Raw genomic sequence first — 19,915 nt, 5'->3', positions numbered from 1 at the left:
ATATCTTTCCATTCCTTTGTGTCTTCTTTAACTTCTTTCACAAATATCTTATCGTTTTCAGTATAGAGATCATTAATGTCCTTGGTTAAATGTATTTCTAAGTATTTTACTCTTTTTGATGTTATTATAAATGGTATCATTGTCTTAATTTTTCTTTCTGATGATTTATTAGTGTATAGAATTGCAACTGATTTTGTATATTAATTTTGTATCCTGCAACTTTACTGAAGTCACTTATTAGTTCTAACAGTTTTTTATGGTGTTAGGGTTTCTGATATAATATGTAATCTGCAAACAGAAATAATTTTACTTATTTTCTTCTTTTTTGGATGCCTTTATTTCTTTTCTTACCCGAATTGCTTTGGCTTATTTATGATGAATAAAAATGGTGAGAGTGGGCACTCTTGTCTTGTTTCTGATCTTGGAGGAATAGTTTTCAGCTTTTCACCCTTGATTATGATGCTAACTGTGAGTTTGTCATGTATAGATTTTATTATAGTGAGGTACATTGCTTCTATGGGCTTCCCCAATGGCTCAGCAGTAAAGAATCCTCCTGCAATGCAGGGGCTGTAGGAGACACAGGTTCGATCCCCGGGTCAGGAAGATCCCCTGGAGAAAGGAATGGAAACCCATTCCAGTATTCTCACCTGAAGAACTCCCTGGACAGAGGATCCTAGTGGCCTATAGTCCATATGGTCGCAGAATCAGACATGACTGAAGCGACTAAGCACAAACGCACACACATGGCTTATATGTCCAGTTTGTTGAGAGTTTTTATCAGAAAAAATGTTGAATTACAAAAAATGCTTTTTCTGCATTTATTGGGATGATCAGATGATTTTTATCCTTCATTTTGTTAATATGTATCAGATATAAACTACTATCTATAAAATATTAAAACAACAAAGCCCTACTGTATAGCCCAGAGAACTATATTCAACATGGTAATACACCATATTTCTATTTCAAGTTTTTTGTGGCTCCATATAGGAAAGATAACAAAAAAGAACATATATATATATATATATATATATATATATATATATATATATATATATATGAATCCCTGTTTTGTACACCTGAAATGATACAACATTGTAAATTAACTATATTTCAATAAAATAATAAAATGAATACATGTGTAATTCAATATAAATTTAGGAAGCACATTACACTGAAGAATTTCCGCTTTGGTAAAACTGACAGCAACAAGTCATAATCTAAGCAACAAGTCAGGATCTAAGGCTTCACTGGGAGTCACTATAGAAACCTGCACCAGGAGGAGGCATCAAATGTAGTGGCCTGCAGTTCTCAGCAGTGAATCCCAATGGGACTGCATTAGCATGATTCCAGCAGGAACTACTGCCCAGCTGGTTGTCAGGAGGAATGTAGGCAGAGGCTGCCACTCTTATTTGGTCTCCCAGTTACAGAACTTTCTGATGCTGGTCAGATTTTTCCAGCTGTCCACACTACACATGAGAAATACCTAAATTAGCCTCTGTACTCCCTTCTCCCACTTTTAGTAGTTTGAAGGCTGTAATGTCAGATAAAGATCACATCTGATACTGTGGATCTGACTAAAATTCTGTCATTTTTACTTTTAATGATATTTTTTAAATAGTATAAGCTTGTATGTGGAAAAATAATGAATCAGAGCACTGTAAATAACTTCTTAGTATCTCCCTAATACTTGGGGCAGGAAATTATCTTAATCTTCCACTATTAGGGAGATGGCATGAAAAATTATTTAATCACAAGATACACAATGTTTATCCCTAAAATCAATCCAGGGTAATGTAATAACCAAATATTCTATCATGATTTTAAAGCCATTATCCAAATTGGTTACTGAAAAAGGAAACTAAACATAATAAGAGCTGTGGAACCATTAATAATATTCTGGTGTTGCTAAAAGTTAGCTATAAGAATTCTCATCCAAAATTACAAACATAATTCAAAAATCACAGAGGACTCAAAACACAAAATGACAGTCATGAAATTCATCAGCTGTTTTAATAGCAACTTACATTTATATGATGCCTTACACTTTGAAATGCAATTTCACAGATGTTTTCTTAATACAATAATCCTTTGAAGTAGGTGTATATGCACCATTATTTTTGTTTTTCATATGAATGTACTGAGGCTCAAAGAGATTATGTAACTTGGCAATGTCAGACCTTTAATTCACTTTTCCTGTCTCCAGAGTAGGTGTTTTTCTTCTTTCTCTCTGCTGGTCACAGATATTAATATTCATTGCATGCATGCTTAGTCGCTTCAGTCATGTCTGACTCTGCAGTCCCATGGACTGCAGCCCACCAGGCTCCTCTGTCCATGGGATTTTTCCCGGCAGGAATACTGGAGTGGATTGCTGTTTCCTTCTCCAGGGGATCTTCCTGACTCAGGGATCGAACCTACGTCTCCTATATCTCCTGCGTTGTAGGTAGATTCTTTACTGCTGAGCCACCAGGGAAGCCATTAGACACATCGGAGCATGTTCATTACATAGTGGCCATTGGAAAGCATCTCAAATTGCCTGAGGAGCTCATATATTCACCTATACATGGTGTGTGTGTGTGCCTGTGTCTGTGTCTGTGTGTGTGTGTGAGAGAGAGAGAGAGAGGGAGAGAGAGAGAGAGAGAGAGAGAGAAAGAGACCCTGGTGCTAAAGTTCAGCTTGTTTGTGGCATTGCTGGTCCAAATGAACCACTTGGTAGTCATGCCTTTGTATGCTCTTCTACCTTATATCTGGGCTGAGCCTGTGTTGGTATTAGCCAAAGAATATGGTGAGATTGCTGCTATGCCATTTCTGGGCCTAAGCCTTAGGAAGGTCTGCCATCTTCTGCTTTATACTCTTAGGAGCCTGGGATATCATGAAAGAAGTCTGACTATTGTGTGGAAGACACTAATCTGTGTGTACACATCATATGGAGATGCCTCATGGAAAGAGAGAAAGCTCTTCCAGAATCCTGGCTGAGTTCAGCCCCCAGTCACTGGGCCTGCTGAATTTAGCCACACTACTGACCGATGGGAGGACCTACCAAAGAACTCCCAGCTGAGAACAGCTCAAGTCACAGAATTGTAAGAAAAGAAAATGAATATTGTTTTAAACTACCAAGTTTTGCAGTAGTTTGCTATACAGCAATAGATAATTGAAATAAATGTCAAAGCAATGAGCCTCAGGTTTCAGTACTCTGTCCAAGTCCACAGTTATTGAATGAGTGAGTGTTCCCCAATCCGGTATCTCAAAGCCTTGATGACAGTTCTATAAATTCACATTAAATATTTTTCATCATCAGGGAAAGGGAAAAGCCTGTTGTGAAAGACCCCAAAATTCATGAAATTGACTAATTTTTTTCTATCAGAGCAATAATACTACTAATTGTTTGAACCAAAGACCCAGGCACAACGTGGCTGCCTAGATATGAAATGACACTCCATAAACTTGCAATTTCATTTCTCATCCATGAATGCATTTGCATCCTATGAGGGCTGCTCTGTATGCGGGTGCTTTCAATTCTGGAAATGTCATCTGGGAAAAGATAGCAGCAGCTTGGCCGTGAAACCACAGGTTTGAAAATTAGCAAATTTTCACCACTCTGTTCATTAGTGAAATCAATGAGACTTTGAAAGGACTGAGAAAAACTGTCAAAATATGAGAAGATGAAAGTGATGAGATGAATGGGACTTCAGGTGCACAGGGGTGAATATGGTGGAGGGCCAGCCCACTGAGTGTCCTTTTATATGTACCAACAGACCCCAAACAGACTAAACTCATTTGCATCAACCACATCAACTGCTCTGACTCTAGGTCATTTGCAATTTCTGCGTACTTGTAATATACTCTTTGGGCTCATTTCTTGGTTTAATTTCCTTTCTCTTCAGATTAAGATCCTATCAGAATTTGAGAATTTTTCCTCAACTGTGTGATTTTAAGGAAAGTCACTTTAAGAGATCTGAGTTTAAATCTGTATATTTAAATCTGTATATTTAAACCTTAATACAAAAGACAATCATGGTTTACATAATAAAAAGAGGAGGGGGGAAGGCCTGAACTGATAAGATCTAGCTCTTTCATCTCTAGTGACTTGTGTTAATTTTTCTAGAGGCAACTGATATGTGTTAAGAAACTAGCAATGAGTAGGGGCTTCCCTTGTGGTCCAGTGGTTAAGACTCTGTGCAGGGGGTGTGAGTTCAATCCCTGCTCCAGGAACTAAGATCCCATATGCCCTGTGACATGGTGAAAAAAAAAAATAGCAAGGTGCAAAGAAAAGCATGATGAAAAGCCCTTGCCTTCAAAGAGCTTAGAGTTGAGTTTGGAAAAAGAAGTGGTATGGGAGGATTTTAACAATTCTGAGTCAGAGAGCCTCAAAGGAGCTAATGATGAAGCCAATCTTTCTTTCAAGTGAAATAAACACATTGATTTCCTCACTTTTTGTGCCAACTGGCAACAGGATTCCCTAGTGACCACCTCTTTTGGATCATCAGAAATGCCTACAATCTTGAAATATATTGGGTAATCTACAGCTGCTGCTGCTAAGTCACTTCAGTCGTGTCTGAATCTGTGTGACCCCATGGACAGCAGTCCACCAGGCTCCTCTGTCCACGGAATTCCCTAGGTAAGAGTACTGGAGTGGGTTGCCATTTCCAATCTACAACAAGTTAGATTAAATCACGTATTACAGTTGACAATGAAAATGAGATTTCATGGATATTTTTTCTAACAAAATAATCCTAAAAAGTAAGTGGAACATGAATGATTATTCCCACTTTTTGGACAAATGAACTGAGAGAGGTCCATTCAGTAGATTTAAAAGTCTGGAGGTAATACACTCATGGATAATAGGTTGATGCCTTTGAGAAAACATTCTTAAGAAATATAAATCTTACTTTGTCCAGTTATCCTGATAAGGGAATCAGAGGGAGCAATTATGAAGGAGTAGAGGATTTATATGGGGAAAAAAAAGATAAGTATCCTAGAGTGTAGTAAGGGCAACTGTTCTTACGGAGGAATCTTAAACTCAGATGTCATAAGGTTGCTGCCATGCAATTAGGAAGGAGTTAGTCCCTCACTCTACATCCCGTTTTCAAGTGGGTGCCAAAAAGTTCACAGAAACTGCTAACTCAAAGTAGGAAATGAATGACAGGATTAACATGGTGGAAGTTTCCTTTTCTTTCCCAGGTTTGAAATAAGGCATGCTTCCTGGTGTGTAAGAGAGTATTAAACTTACTGTGTCTGAGTTATTTTCACTATATTGCATGCGAACACACACATTATGCATATTCACATACATACAAACACACACATTATCACCTTAATTTACTGTGTTTAGTGGACGTATAGTCTGAAAAGAATACAGGGCCCTTTCTATTTTCATTTGTACCATACTGATTGACAGAGACGCTTTCAGCACCATGTTGAACAGAATCAGAACAAAATATGCTATTTTTTGCAGTCTCAACTGTCCTAATGCTTGAGTTACAGAGTGGAGAATCTTTCCCACATTCTCATATCCCACAGCATCCTTTAGCATTGTTTGAACAAGATGTATGTTCTAAAACAACTCTAAGACATGCACTGGACTGATGGAAAATCCAGTTTTAATTTCTGTTCTCTAGTAAACCACTGTTGGGAAGTGGAGATAGAATTTTGAGACCAAAAAATGGAGTGGGCAACTCTGTAAAGTGTAATTATGAAGTTTATTGTGGGTAGCTTACAGGCAGTTACACTCAAGTCACAGTCAACTTGACAGTCAAGTTGACAGTCACAGTCAACCTCCTGGGTGACTCAGTGGGAAAGAATTCACCTGCCAAGCAGGAGATACACAGGAAATACAGATTTGATCTCGGTCAGGAAGATCCCCTGGAAAAGGAAATGGCAACCCATTCCAGTATTCTTGCCTGGAGAATCCCATGGATACTGGAGCCTGACAGGCTACAGTCCATTGGGTCACAAAAGAGTCAGACACGACTTAGTGATTCAACACCAACAATAACTTATAGGCAGGAAGGATCAGGCAGCTGGAAGATCCAGAGGCATTCCCAGCTACACTCCACATGGCTAAAAGGGGTACACAGTAATTTGAAAGGGCCAAAGCTAAAAACAGAATATGACTACCAAGTTGAAAAGCAATCCACACCGACCAGAAGCAAGGACTGCCTCTCTCCCATGGAGAGTCTCATAACGATTAACTAGCAAAAGGCATTAAAGATTAATCAGCAAAAGGCACTCTTCTGGTTTTCATATCAGCTGAAGACACAGGTAAAAGTTGATTGAGAACTTATCTGACTTGGGTGCATTCCTCGTGAGTGGGCTAAAGCTCAGTAAGACCAAAAGGGGAGGGCATAGGAGTGCACACCCAAGATGGAACTGACAAAATAGAGTCAGCCTGGTTTAACCCACACAGTAATTCAAACTCTTTGTGCCTCAGTTGCCTTTTTAGTCAGTTATAAATTGAGGATGGTTAGAATAGGTGACACTAGTGGTAAAGAACCCACCTGCCAATGCAGGAGACATAAGAGACGTAGGTTCAATCCCTGGGTTGAAAAGATCCCCTGGAGTAGGAAATGGCAACCCACTCCAGTATTCTTGCCTGGAGAATTCCATGGACAGAGGAGCCTGGCGGGCTATGGTTCATAGGGTCGCAAAGAGTCAGACATGACCTAGCATGGCACACAGCCCAGAATAGAGTCTAGTCACTTCCTGATGGAAGTTTAACCATGTTAGGAATTCCTTGCTATTACTTTGACATACAAGAAACAAGTTTATTTTAAATATGGGATTGTTAATTTTTTCCCAATGATCCTGTAGACTGAAATAAGAGATAATACAATGTATACCCTGTGCATACTGACATTTTCTCCCTTCTGCTTCTTCATGAGAGCTAAAGGAAAGATACAGTTAGTCCAACCATGGCAAATGAATAAGCCTCCTCAGCAACTCATGCCAGACATTTCTCATGCTTTGTCTAGCTGTCTCTAATTTTCTGTTTGATTTTCCACCACTCACAAGTAAGATAGAGGGTTGCTTTGGCAGAAATTAAATGTGCAAAAATGTTTTACCATCTGCTGGAATACTCTTGGATGTTATTCCTCCAGAAACACTCATTATTAAAAATATTTATTGGACATCAACAATATGTCAAACTCTGTTCAAAATATGGCTGCCTCACAGTTATTACTCAAACAAGAGTTAAAAACATTATTTATTGCATTTAAGAATCAGCAAGATTTAGCCCTGCTCCTGAACTCTGTTATGTTGACACTATCTTTACTCTTCCAAGAGGAATAAGTTATTTAAGGCAAGAATTGTGTTTCTCTTATTTAGAATATTCACAGTCTTATAGCCCTTAACACGACACTTGCACATAGTAGAGGCTAAAATGTTGATTGATCAGTAAAATTGTGAAGGCCTGTTTCATCCTCCAAACTGCCAGTTTCTTAAGGGGCAGTGACAGGATTCACTATTTCTTAGGTATCTGTTGTTTTTGTTTTTCTTGCTTAGCATCTGATGGACCAGTCTTGATTTGGAAAATTGCCCACTGTAAAAGCTGAAACCAAAAATACTTGTTTCCCCAGGCTCCCTTGTAGCTTGAGTACTGGCAGGTGACCTAGTTAGACCTATTAGATGCTAATAGTGGTAAGAATCATAGCAAACTGTGGAAAATTCTTAAGGAGATGGGAGTACCAAACCACCTTACTGATCTCCTGAGAAACCTGTATGCGGGTCAAGAGGCAACAGTTAGAATTGGACATAGAACAACTGACTCATTCAGAATTGAGAAAGGAGTATGACAAGGCTGTTTATTGTCACCCTGCTTATTTAACTTATATACAGAGTGTGTATTAAATTGCTTCAGTTGTGTTGGACTTGAAGCAGGAATTATACTTTTTAACCTCAGGGACATAGTAGCATCCTTAAAAAAAAGAGTACATGCTGAATAAATATTTTACTGATTGATATCATCTCAATAACATCAGAACAAGAGTCATTAGCCCAGTGCATACATGACTCAATAAGGAGATATTATTCTTTTTGGAATGAGGTAGGAAATACATGAGTTACTTAAAATTAAAATCAGTGTCATAAAAGAGGAACAGAAGATTTTACTGAATTCAGACTGCTTTGAATTCAATTTAGTCAAATCAATTTTTGGAACTAGACAGTTCTAAAATGGAGACTGATTGTAGGTGCAGCCTTCAGGCAAAAATTAGATAAAATAAGAATGAAAGAATGGATTTTCAATGTCATTCATCTAATGTCATTGTTAGACTAATAGTTCATGCTCTCCCCCTTCCTTCCCTTCTTCTCACCTTCCCCAAGCACATTCATATAATAAGGTCAGAGGAAGTTGGTTTGGGATTATGTGTCAAAGAGATCAAAGAAATATGGGGGAGAGAATATGGTGAAAGAGAAAGCTGGGAAACTGTGTTGGCTATGAAAATGGACCTATGGACTGAACTATGTGTTCTAGGGAGGGGAATCTGCTAGCCAGCTGCAGCGGAGGGGGTGGAGAATGGCCAGTGTCAGAGAAGTGAAGCCATTATCTGCATTTAAACAATCAGAAGCTGATACTTTGGATGCCAGTGTTATGAATCAATGTCAAGCAGTCCATTCTTTTTTGTTTTCATTCTACAATCATTGATTGAAGACTTATTTTGTGTCATGTGTTGCTCTAGGCCTTGGAGATAGAACAATGAATGAGATGGGTAAAATCTTGAATTCAAGGAGCTTATATTCTATTTATTTAATTTTTTATTTCCCATTATAGCTTATCACAGGATATTAAATATAGTTTCCTGTGGAATATAATAGGACCTTGTTGTTTATCCATTCCATATATAGTATTATAGTTTGCATCGACCCCCTCCCTCCCCCACCTCCCCATTGGCAACCACAAGTTTGTTCAAGGAGCTTATATTCTAGTAAGAGAGATAATAAGCCATCAAGGAAGCAAAAAATATATTCTAGGTATCAAATAGTAATAAGTACCATGGAGAGAAATTAAGTAGGAAAGCAAGACAGAGGGTGACAAGGCCCACTGTTTTGGGCAGAGCTGTTAAATAAGTTCTCTCTCTGAGGTGGCTCCTTTTGAGGAGAGACTTGGATAAAGTTAATTCAGGCAGATAAGGATGCTCCAGATGGCTTAGATGGGAAAGAATATGCCTGCACTGCAGAAGAACCATGTTTGATCCCTGGGTCATGAAGATCTCCTGGAGAAGGGAATGGCTACCCATCAGTGTTCTTGCCTGGAGAATTCCATGGACAGAGTAGCCTGGTGAGCTACCATCCTTGGGGTTGCAAAGAGTTGGACACAACTGAGAAACTAACACTTTCACTTTACTTTCAGAGAAAGAAGAGCAAGGGAAAAGTTTCTGAAGTATATTGTACTTGACTTACTTGAGCAGCTGCAAGACAGCTATTTTATGTGGAAGTGACTGACTAGTGGAAGAATGATGGGAGATGAGGTAGAACAGTGTGTTGGGCACTATAAGCCTGTATACTTAGTCACTCAGTTGTGTCCAACTCTTTGTGACCCCATGGATTGTAGCCTGCCAGGCTCCTCTTCCTTGAAATTTTCCATGCAAGAATACTGGAGTGGGTTGCCATTTCCTCCTCCAGGGGATCTTCCTGACCCAGGGATCCAATGCACATCTCCTGTGTGTCCTGCATTGCAGGCTGATTCTTTACCCACTGAGCCATCAGGGAAAGTGCTGACCAAATCCTCTTTAATGGAGCTGTTTCCCCAGCTCTAGGAGTGCCATGGACAGACCTTTAGAGGACTGCCCCATTTGTTGAGAACCCTGATAGCTTAGTTGGTAAAGAATCTGCCTGCAATGCAGGAGACACCAGTTTGATTCCTGGGTTGGGAAGATCCAATGGAGGAAGGATAGGCTACCCACTCCTGTATTCTTGGGCTTCCTTTGTGGCTCAGTTGGTAAAGAATATGCCTGCAATGTGGGAGATCTGGGTTTGATCCCTGGCTTGGAAAGATCCCCTGGAGAAGGGAAAGGCTACCCACTCCAGTATTCTTGCCTGGAGAAGTCCATGGACTGTATAGTCCATGGGGTTGCAAAGAGTCAGACATGACTGAGTGACTTTCGCTTTTCACTTTCATCTCAACTAAGGCCATGCTCCTTCCTAACCTGCCTACATCCGATGAGTGATCACTGAAGGAGTGTAAAGGCCTGGCATCTTGGCCTAACTTGTAACAACTCTAAAGGGCCATTCCAGCTCCAGTGCTCCCCCATGAGATTGGTCAGGACTATTGCAATTTAATGTCTTCCTCTGCCACGTTTCCCTTGTTGCCCTCCTTTCCACTTGTGCTGATCCCAAAGGCACTCCCTAATAAATACCTTGCCGTCTAAACTCCATCTCAGATGGGGAATCCAGACTGCAACAGAGTTTGATAAGGACTTATGTAAGTAATCAGAAGTACTATGGAAAGATTCTGTAGGATTCTAAGCAGAAAGAAAGAAAGTGAAGTTGCTCAGTCATGTCTGACTCTTTGCAACCCCATGGGCTGTAGCCTACCATGCTCCTCCATCCATGGGATTTTCCTGGAGTGGATTGCCATTTCCTTCTTCATTCCAAGCAGAGGATTGATGCAATTAGTCTTATTTTTTGTTATTGGAATATAGTTTCTTTACAATGTTGTGTTAGTTTCTTCTTTACAGCAAAGTATATCAGCTACATGTATACATATATCCCCTCCCTCTTGAGCCTCCCTCCCACACACCCCCAATCTCACCTTTACAGGTCATCATAGAGAGCCAGGCTGGACTCCCTGTGCTATACAGCAGCTTCCCACTAGCTATCTATTTTATACATGATAGTGTATATATGTCAATACTATTCTCCTAACTCGTCCTACCCTCCCTTTAAGATCTAAATGTAAGAGCAGACACTATAAAACTCTTAGAGGAAAACATAGGAAAAAAAAATAATGATTGGCATAAACCACAGCAAGATCTTTTTTGACCCATCTTCTAGAGTAATGAAAATAAAAACAAAAATAAACAAATGGAACCTAATCAAGCTTAAAAGTTTTTGCACCGCAAAGGAAAACATACACAGAATGAAAAGACAAACCTCAGAATTGGAGAAAGTATTTGCAAATGAAGCAATGGACAAAGGATTAATCTCCAAAATATTCAAACAGCTTATGGAGCTCAATATAAAAAAACAAATAACCCAATCAAAAAATGGATGGAAGACCTAAGTAGAACTTTTTTCAAAGTCTTATCTTTTAAAGGGGTTACTTGGCTGTTGTATACAGAAGAAACTGTAGAGGGAAAAGCGAAAATTGGGAAGATATTGCCATCCAGGCAAGAGATGATTAATCTAGAGAAATGAGAAATGAATGGGTTCAGGGTATTTTCTAAAAGCATAGCTTCAAAGGATCAAGCAATGCTCTTCAGCCCATCAAAGCAGCTATAAGCTTCAACAATTAGCATCAGAAACAAAAGAGTTGATTAAAAACATGGCTAAATAGTTTATAATCACAAGTATTGTTTAAATTACAAATAAAATCAAGTCACTTCTTATATTCATAACCTGAGCTGTTTGTTTATGTCACAGAAACAAAAATTACCTGGTGAAGTGTCCAGTTCATGCTGGTGGGCTTGTCATTGTTATTCATTCACTAAGTGATGTCCAACTCTTTGTGACCGCATGGACCACAGTATGCCAGGATTCATCACTATCTCCCTGAGTTTGCTCGAACTCATGTCGATTGAGTCAATGATGTCATCCAACCTTCTCATCCTCTGTCATCCCCTTCTCCTTCTGCCTTCAATCTTTCCCAGCATCAGGGTCTCTTCGCATCAAGTGGCCAAAGTATTGGAGCTTCAGCATTAGTCCTTCCAATGAATATTCAGGGTTGATTTCCTTTAGGATTGGCTGGTTTCATCTCTGGTGGGCTGTGTACATCTGAGATAAGCAAACTACAGTCCCTAAGACAAATCTGGCCTGATGCATGCTTTCTTGTGGTCCACAAACTAAGAAATGGTTTTTATATTTTTAAGTGGTTGAAAAGAATCAAAACAAGAATAATATTTCAGGACACAAAAATTATACGAAATTCAAATTTCAGTGTCCACACATGAGTTTTATCGGTACATAGCCTTGTGCCTTCATTTACATGTAGTCAGTGGTTGCTTTCGGTCTCTAAGTGCTGAATTATTGTGACAGAGATTATATAGCCCACAAAGCTTAAAATATTTATTAACTGGTCCTTATAGAAAAAGTTTTCTGATCTCTCATTTATCTCAAAGAAGAAAAGCCTAAAGTCATCCGTGGAATGCCCAGTTAATGTTGGTGGGGCTGGTAGCTTATTTTCTTATGTTAACATTGTTTGTGCTAGCTACCAGGTGATGAGCAATCCTTTAGGGTCAGTTTTGTTCAGGTAAGTTTGTGTGTAGGTCCTATTGAATTCTGGCCTTTTCTGTGATTCCTTTCGCTCATTTCAAAGTCTATTGTAGTGCCTTGCATATTAGTTGTTTCTTCTTCTTATAAAACCTGGATTTGGGACCTCTCTCACTAACCTTGTAATTTTCAACTAGTAATACCCATTGTGCAGCACAAAGTCACAAACAAAAGCAAACAGCAAATGTGTCAGTGCTGTTCTCCACAGTTTTCCGTGGAATGTGTTCCAATTTCTCCTTGCTGTTGACCCTTGTCCCTGTCTCTTATGTTTTTCCCCTGCCCCAGCAATTTGGACTTGACCTTTAAACATGATCTTCCAGGTATTGATCTTCAGTGTTCTCTAGGATTTTTGACTCATGTTGGCCTTTTCCTCCTTCTGCTCATGGCTATGCCATAGGAAGCCCTAAACTGGCTCTGGTCGTAGAACTCAGCTGCAGTGCTGCCCTTCCTGTGTGACTCTTCCCTGCTGCTAGAGGCTGCTTCACCAGCTGTCTGTCTTTCCACTGAGCTCCTGCTGTTGCTCTATATGGTCATCTCCTCTTTGCAGGAGCACATGTTGGAAAAGCCCATATCCCACTTCACGTTGCTTATTCTCCACCCTTTGAACTCTTTTCTTTTGATCACAGTCCCATATCTACCAACAGAAGCCTCTTGAGCCTTTAAAAATGTAGGAAACATATCTTTTGCCACAGGACCTGAAAATTTACTTACATTAATTATAACAAGAAACATCACTATTACAGCTCATATTTATTGAGCACATAACTCTGTGTCTGATGGTATATGTATTAGTCAGCTTGGATTTTCATAACAACATACTATAGGCTGTGTGGCTTAAAGAATAGAAATTTATTTCTCACAGTTTGGGAGGCTGGATGTCCAAGGTCAAAGTACTGGCAGTTTGGTTTTTACTGGACCCTCTCTCCTTGACTTGCCTTCTCACTGTGTCCTCACATGGTCTTTCCTCTGTGCATGCTCATCCCTGGTGTCTCTCCCTCCTCTTATAAAGATACCAGTCTTACTGGATTAGGGCCCTGCCCTTATGACCACATTTAACCTTAATAGCTTCTTTAAAGGTTCCATCTTCAAATTCAGTTACTCTGGGGGTTTCCACTTCACCATATGCATTTAGCAGAGACACGATTTAGTCCAGAACAGTGCATTACCCACTTTACATAAAAATCTCATGTAATCCTCTCAACAGCTCCATGAGATAAAAAGATGCTCTTGTCCTCCCTATTTTGCCTGTGTGGAAACTGAGGTTTGCTTTACACAAAGTCATGCTTCTGATAATTTTAGGTAGATTTAGTACTAAATGCCAGGTATGAATTAATCTGCAGCTCATTCCCTTAATCCTTCTTGTATACATCCTCTGAAAGATGGATGAAAAAAACTTCTTTTATAGGATTTATTCTAATTACATAGGAGTCTTATTTTTGTCTATTGGCAGTGAGCTCCTTGGTGACTTCTAGGGCTATTTGGGCAAGGGTCCTTGCAGCCTGCAGTAACCTGTTCAGGTACAAGGACTGTACTCCATCAGGCTAATTGTAGAAGAGTCCTGGAAGACAGCAGGAGTCAACCCAGTGCAAGGGCGTTAGGGCTATAGTTTGTACAGGACTCTGTAGCTTGGCTTTATTGCATTCTGGGAGAAGGATAATTTGATAAGCTTCCATGATTTTGAGTGAGAATAAAAAATTGTAAACTGTATGTGTGTGTGTGTGTGTGTGTGTGTGTGTGTGTGTGTGTGTGTATTTGGTTCTATGCAGTTTTATTCAATGCATAGGTTTGTGTATCCACCACCACAGTTAAGACCCAGAACAAGCAGTTCTATCAACACAAGGATACATTGTGTTCTCTTCTCATACCATCCCCAGCTCCTTCCCTTTCCTGAATCCCTGGCAATGACTAATCTAATCTTCCTTTCTAAAATTTTGTCATTTCAAAAAATGTTACAGTAATGGAATCATACAGTATATAACCCTTTGGGATTGGCTCTTTTTCTCTCAGTGTAGTTTCAAATATTCATCCAAATTGTTGTAGTTATCAATAGTTCATCCCTTTTTATTGCTGAATTGTATTCCATATGTATATTATATACATATACCATAGTTTATTTAGCCATTCAACTGTTGAAGGATATCTAGACCAGTTCCAATCTTTGCTAACACAATTAAAACTGCTATTGAGGGGGGCAGTCCCAAGATGGTGGAGGAATAGGATGGGGAGATCACTTTCTCCCCCACAAATTCATCAAAAGGTCATCTGAATGCTGAGCGACTCCCACAAAACAACTTCTCAATGCTGGCAGAGGACACCAGACATCCAGAAAGGCAGCCCATTCTCTTCAAAAGGAGGTAGGGCAAAATATAAAAGACAAAAAGAGAGACAAAAGAGTTAGGGATGGAGACCCGTCCTGGGGAGAGAGTCATGAAGGAGGCGAAGTTCCCACAGTAGGAAACCCTCTCACAGGTGGGTCTGCGGGGAGTTTTGGAATCTCAAAGGGCAATATCATCAGGAGGGAAAAAAACCCCACAGAACAGGTGCCTAACCACAATTGCCAGAGGAGAAGTAGCCCAGATGCTTGCATCTGCCACCAGCAAGGGGGAGCTGGACAGGGAGGTGTGGGCAGCATCATTGGTCCTTAGGATAAGGACTGGGCCTGAATGCCCTGAGGACAATCTGATGGAGCTAGTGTGAGATAACAACCCAAACTGTGGTATCACCAGAGAGGGAAAAAGAGAGAGAGAGAGAGAGAGAGAGAGAGAGAGAGAGAGAGAGAGAGAGAAAACTTTCCCACGAAAGGCTCTAACTCGCAGCCTGACCCACTCACAGAACAAAGGATTGAGTAAATACCAAAGGAGAGCTAGCCAGCTGCATACAGGGCCCTCCCCCTGACCCGACCCCCTTCTGCCGGAGGCAGCCAGAGCTGGAAGTCAAAGGGCTGCTTCAATCTCAGCCCCAGAGACCAGCATCCTCCACCAAACTGTGAGCAGGCTCCCAGTTGCTAACCACATCTTCCTGGGATCTTCAACAGTTGACATCTTCCAGGAGGGTCACAGTCTGAGATCAGCTCCCCAGAGGAGACACATGGCACACCTGAAACGGTGCTCTCATAGTGCACCCGGGAAAGCAAGTGGCTGGGACCAGGGAGGTAATTAAGATACACAGCCCGAAAGTTGAGGGATGGGATGGAGAGGGAGGCGGGAGCGGGGATCAGGATGGGGAACACATGTAAATCCATGGCTGATTCATGTCAATGTATGGCAAAAACCACTACAATATTGTAAAGTAATTAGCCTCCAACTAATAAAAATAAATGGAAAAAAAAAAGAAAGAAAAAGAAATATGCAGGCAACATATAAAAATATTTTTCAACATTGAAAGGTGATTCAATATTCTAATGCCAATTATTTTTAAATTAACCTATAAATTCAACTTAATATTAATAAACCTCAAACTGTAACTTAAAAAAAAAATACACAGCCCACCTGGGACAGTGCACTCACCAAGCACCTGGTTACCTGAGCTACTCAGACCTGGAAAGGGCACAAAACACATGCCAAACTGAGTCTGTGCCCTTGCAGAGTACTCGAGACTCTGAATCTGAGAAGCTTAGACCTGGGAAGTGCACAAGCGCAGGGCCCACTTTGGACAGTGCCCTGCAGAGCACCCTGGAGGCTGAGCAGTGTAGACCTGGAAAGCACACACCGCTGTGAGCTGGGGAAAACCCAACATGGTCCATACACTGTGAGCACTGCCCCCACACACCAGCAATATGTGTTTGCAGTGTTTCTCCCTCCCCACAACACAACTGAACAAGTGAGCCTAAATAAGTGACCACCTTCACCCCTTTGTGTCAGGCTGGAAATTAGACACTGAAGAGACTTGCAAACAGAGGAGGTCAAAATAAAAAAAGAAGAGGGAACTGCTCTGGAAATGACAGGTGCAACAGATTAAAACCCTGTAGTTAACATTGACTAAGCATTGAAGGGGGCCTACAGACCTTGAGAACAAGTACAAACTGGAACAAGGAACTATCTGAAACTGAGATGACCCCACACTGCCCACAACAGCTCCAGAGAAATTCCTAGATATATTTTTACTATTATCACTTTTTAATTTTTTAAGTTCTTTATTACTCCTTTAATTTTCAATTTTTATAACCTACTATTACCTTGCAAAAAAGACCCTATTTTTAAAGCAAGTTTCATATATATATATAATATATATTTTTTATAATTTTTGTGATTGATTTTCTTTTGTATTTTTAATATTGTATTTTTGAGAGTCTAACCTCTACTCTAGATTTTTAATCTTTGCTTTTTGGTATTTGTTATCAATTTTGTACCTTTAAGAATCTAACCTTCAGTATCCATTTTCACTTAAGGGTGTGATTACTGGCTTGATTGCTCTCTCCCCTTTTGACTCTCCCTTTTCTCCCCCAGGTCACCTCTATCTCCTCCCTCCCTTCCCCTTCTCTCCTCTACTTAACTCTGTGAATCTCTCTGGGTATTCTAGGCTGTGGAAAACACTTAGGGAGCTGATTACTGGCTAGATTGATCTCTCCCCTTTGGACTAATCCCTCTTCTCCTCCTGGTCACCACTATCTTCATCCTCCCTCTTCTCTTCTCTATGTAACTCTGTGAATAGCTCTTGGTGTTCCAGACTGTGGAGAGCACATAAGGAATTGATTACTGGCTAGATTGCTCTCTCCCCTTTTGACTCTCTCTCTTCTCCTCCTGGTCACCTCTATCTCCTTTCTCCCTCTTCTCTTCTCTATGCAACTCTGAACCACTTTGGGTGTCCCTTGCTGTGGAGAATTGTTTCACCATTAATCTAGATGTTTTATCATCTGCACTGTATGGGTTGGGAAGTCTTGAGGCTACTGTAAGAATAAGACTGAAAGCCAGGGGCAGGAGTCTTACCTCCAAAACTTGAGAATAGCAGAGAACTCCTGATTCCAGGGAACATTAATAGACAAGAGCTCATCCAAAAGCCTCGATACCTACACTGAAACGAAGCTCCACCCAAGAGCCAACAAGTTCCAGAGCAAGACATACCATGCTAATTCTCCGGCAAAGCAGGAACACAGCCCTGAGCATTAAAAGACAGGCTGCCCCAAACCATGCCAAACCCATAGACACCCCGAAACTTACTACTGGACACTTCATTGCACTTCAGAGAGAAGAGATCCAGCTCCACCCACCAGAACACAGATGCAAGCTCCCCTAACCAGGAAACCTTGACAAGCCACTAGTCTAACCCCATCCACAGGGAGCAGGCTCCACAATAAAGAGGAACCACAAAATTCCAGCATACAGAACGGGCACCCCAAACACAGCAATCTAAACAAAATGTAAAAAGCAGAGAAATATTCAGCAGATAAAGGAACATGATAAATGCCCATGAAACAAAAAAAAAAAAAAAAAAAGGAAGAGATAGGGAGTCTACCTGAAAAAGAATTCAGAATAATGATAGTAAAAATGATCCAAAATCTTGAAAACAAAATGGAGTTATGACAAGATGCAAGAAATGTTTAACAAGTAAAGACCTAGAAGAAAAAAAAAGAGAGTAAATCAATAATGAATAATGCAATAACTGAGACCAAAAGCGCTCTGGAGGGAACCAACAGTAGAATAACTGAGGTAGAAGATAGGATAAATGAGGTTGAAGATAGAATTGTGGAAATAAATGAAGCAGAGAGGAAAAAAGAAAAAAGAATTAAAAGAAATGAGGACAACCTAAGAGACCTCCGGGACAATGTTAAATGCCCCAACATGTGAATCATAGGAGTCCCAGAAGACGAAGACAAAAAGAAAGGGCATAAGAAAATACTTGAGGAGATGATAGTTGAAAACTTCCCTAAAATGGAGAAGGAAATAGCCACCTGAGTCCATGAAACCCAGAGAGTTCCAAACAGGATTAAACCCAAGGCAAAAAACACAAGAGACACATATTAATTAAGCTGCTGCTGCTGCTAAGTCACTTCAGTCATGTCCGGCTCTGTGAGACCCCATAGACGGCAGCCCACCAGGCTCCCCCGTCCCTGGGATTCTCCAGGCAAGAATACTGGAGTGGGTTGCCATTTCCTTCTCCAATGTGTGAAAGTGAAAAGTGAAAGTGAAGTCGCTCAGTCGTGTCTGACTCGTAGCGACCTCATGGACTGCAGCCTACCAGGCTCCTCCATCCGTGGGATTTTCCAGGCAAGAGTACTGGAGTGGGGTGCCATTGTCTTCTCCGATTAATTAAGCTAAAAAACATCAAAGACAAAGAGAAAATATTAAAAGCAATAAGGGAAAAGCAACAAAAAACACACAAGGGGATCCCCACAAGGATAACAGCTGATCTTTCCATAGGAACTCTTCAGACCAGAAGGGAATGGCAGGACATACTTAAAGTGACGAAAGAGAAAAACCTACAACCCAGATTACTATATCCAGCAAGGATCTCATTCAAATATGAAGGAGAAATCAAAAGCTTTACAGACAAGCAAAAGCTGAGAGAATTCAGCACCACCAAACAAGCTCTTCAACAAATGCTAAACGATCTTCTCTAGACAGGAAACATAGACAAGGTTTGTAAACTTGAGCCCATAACAACAGAGTAAATGGCAATGGGATCGTACTTATCAATAATTACCTTAAATGTAAGTAGGTTGAATGACCCAATGAAAAGACAAAGACTGGCAGATGGATACAAAAACAAGATCTCTATATATGCTGTCTACAAGAGACCCACCTCAAACCAAGGGACACATACAGACTGAAAGTGAAGGGCTGGAAAAAGATATTTCATGCAAATGGAGACCAAAAGAAAGCAGGAATAGCAATACTCGTATCAGATAAAATAGACTTAGAAATAAAGACCATGAAAAGAGACAAAGAAGGACACTACATAAGATCAAAGGATCAATCCAAGAAGAAGATATAACAATTATACATATATATGCACCTGACACAGGAGCACCTCAATAGATAAGGCAAATGCTAACAAGTATGAAAGGGGAAATTAACAATAACACAATAACAGTGGGAGACTTCAATACCCCACTCACACCTATGGATAGGTCAACTAAACAGAAAATTAGCAAGAAAATACAAGATTTAAATGATACAATGGACCAGTTAGACCTAATTGTTATATACAGGACATTTCACCCCCAAAACAGTGAATTTCACCTGTTTCTCAAGTACACACAGAACATTCTCCAGGACAGATCACATCCTGGGACATAAACCTAGTCTTAGTAAATTCAAAAAAATTCAAGTCATTTAAAGCATCTTTTCTGATCACAATGCAGTAAGATTACATGTCAACTACAGGGAAAAAAAAACTATTAAAAATACAAACATATGGAGGCTAAATAACACACTTCTGAATAACCAACAAATTATGGAAGAAATAAAAAAGGAAATCAAAATATGCATAGAAACAAATGAAAATGAAAACACAACAACCCAAAAATATGGGATTCAGAAAAGTAGTACTA

This window comes from Dama dama, chromosome X, assembly GCF_033118175.1.
Source record: "Dama dama isolate Ldn47 chromosome X, ASM3311817v1, whole genome shotgun sequence".
In the NCBI taxonomy this organism is placed as follows: Eukaryota; Metazoa; Chordata; class Mammalia; order Artiodactyla; family Cervidae; genus Dama; species Dama dama.
This window is presented reverse-complemented; position numbering follows the sequence as displayed.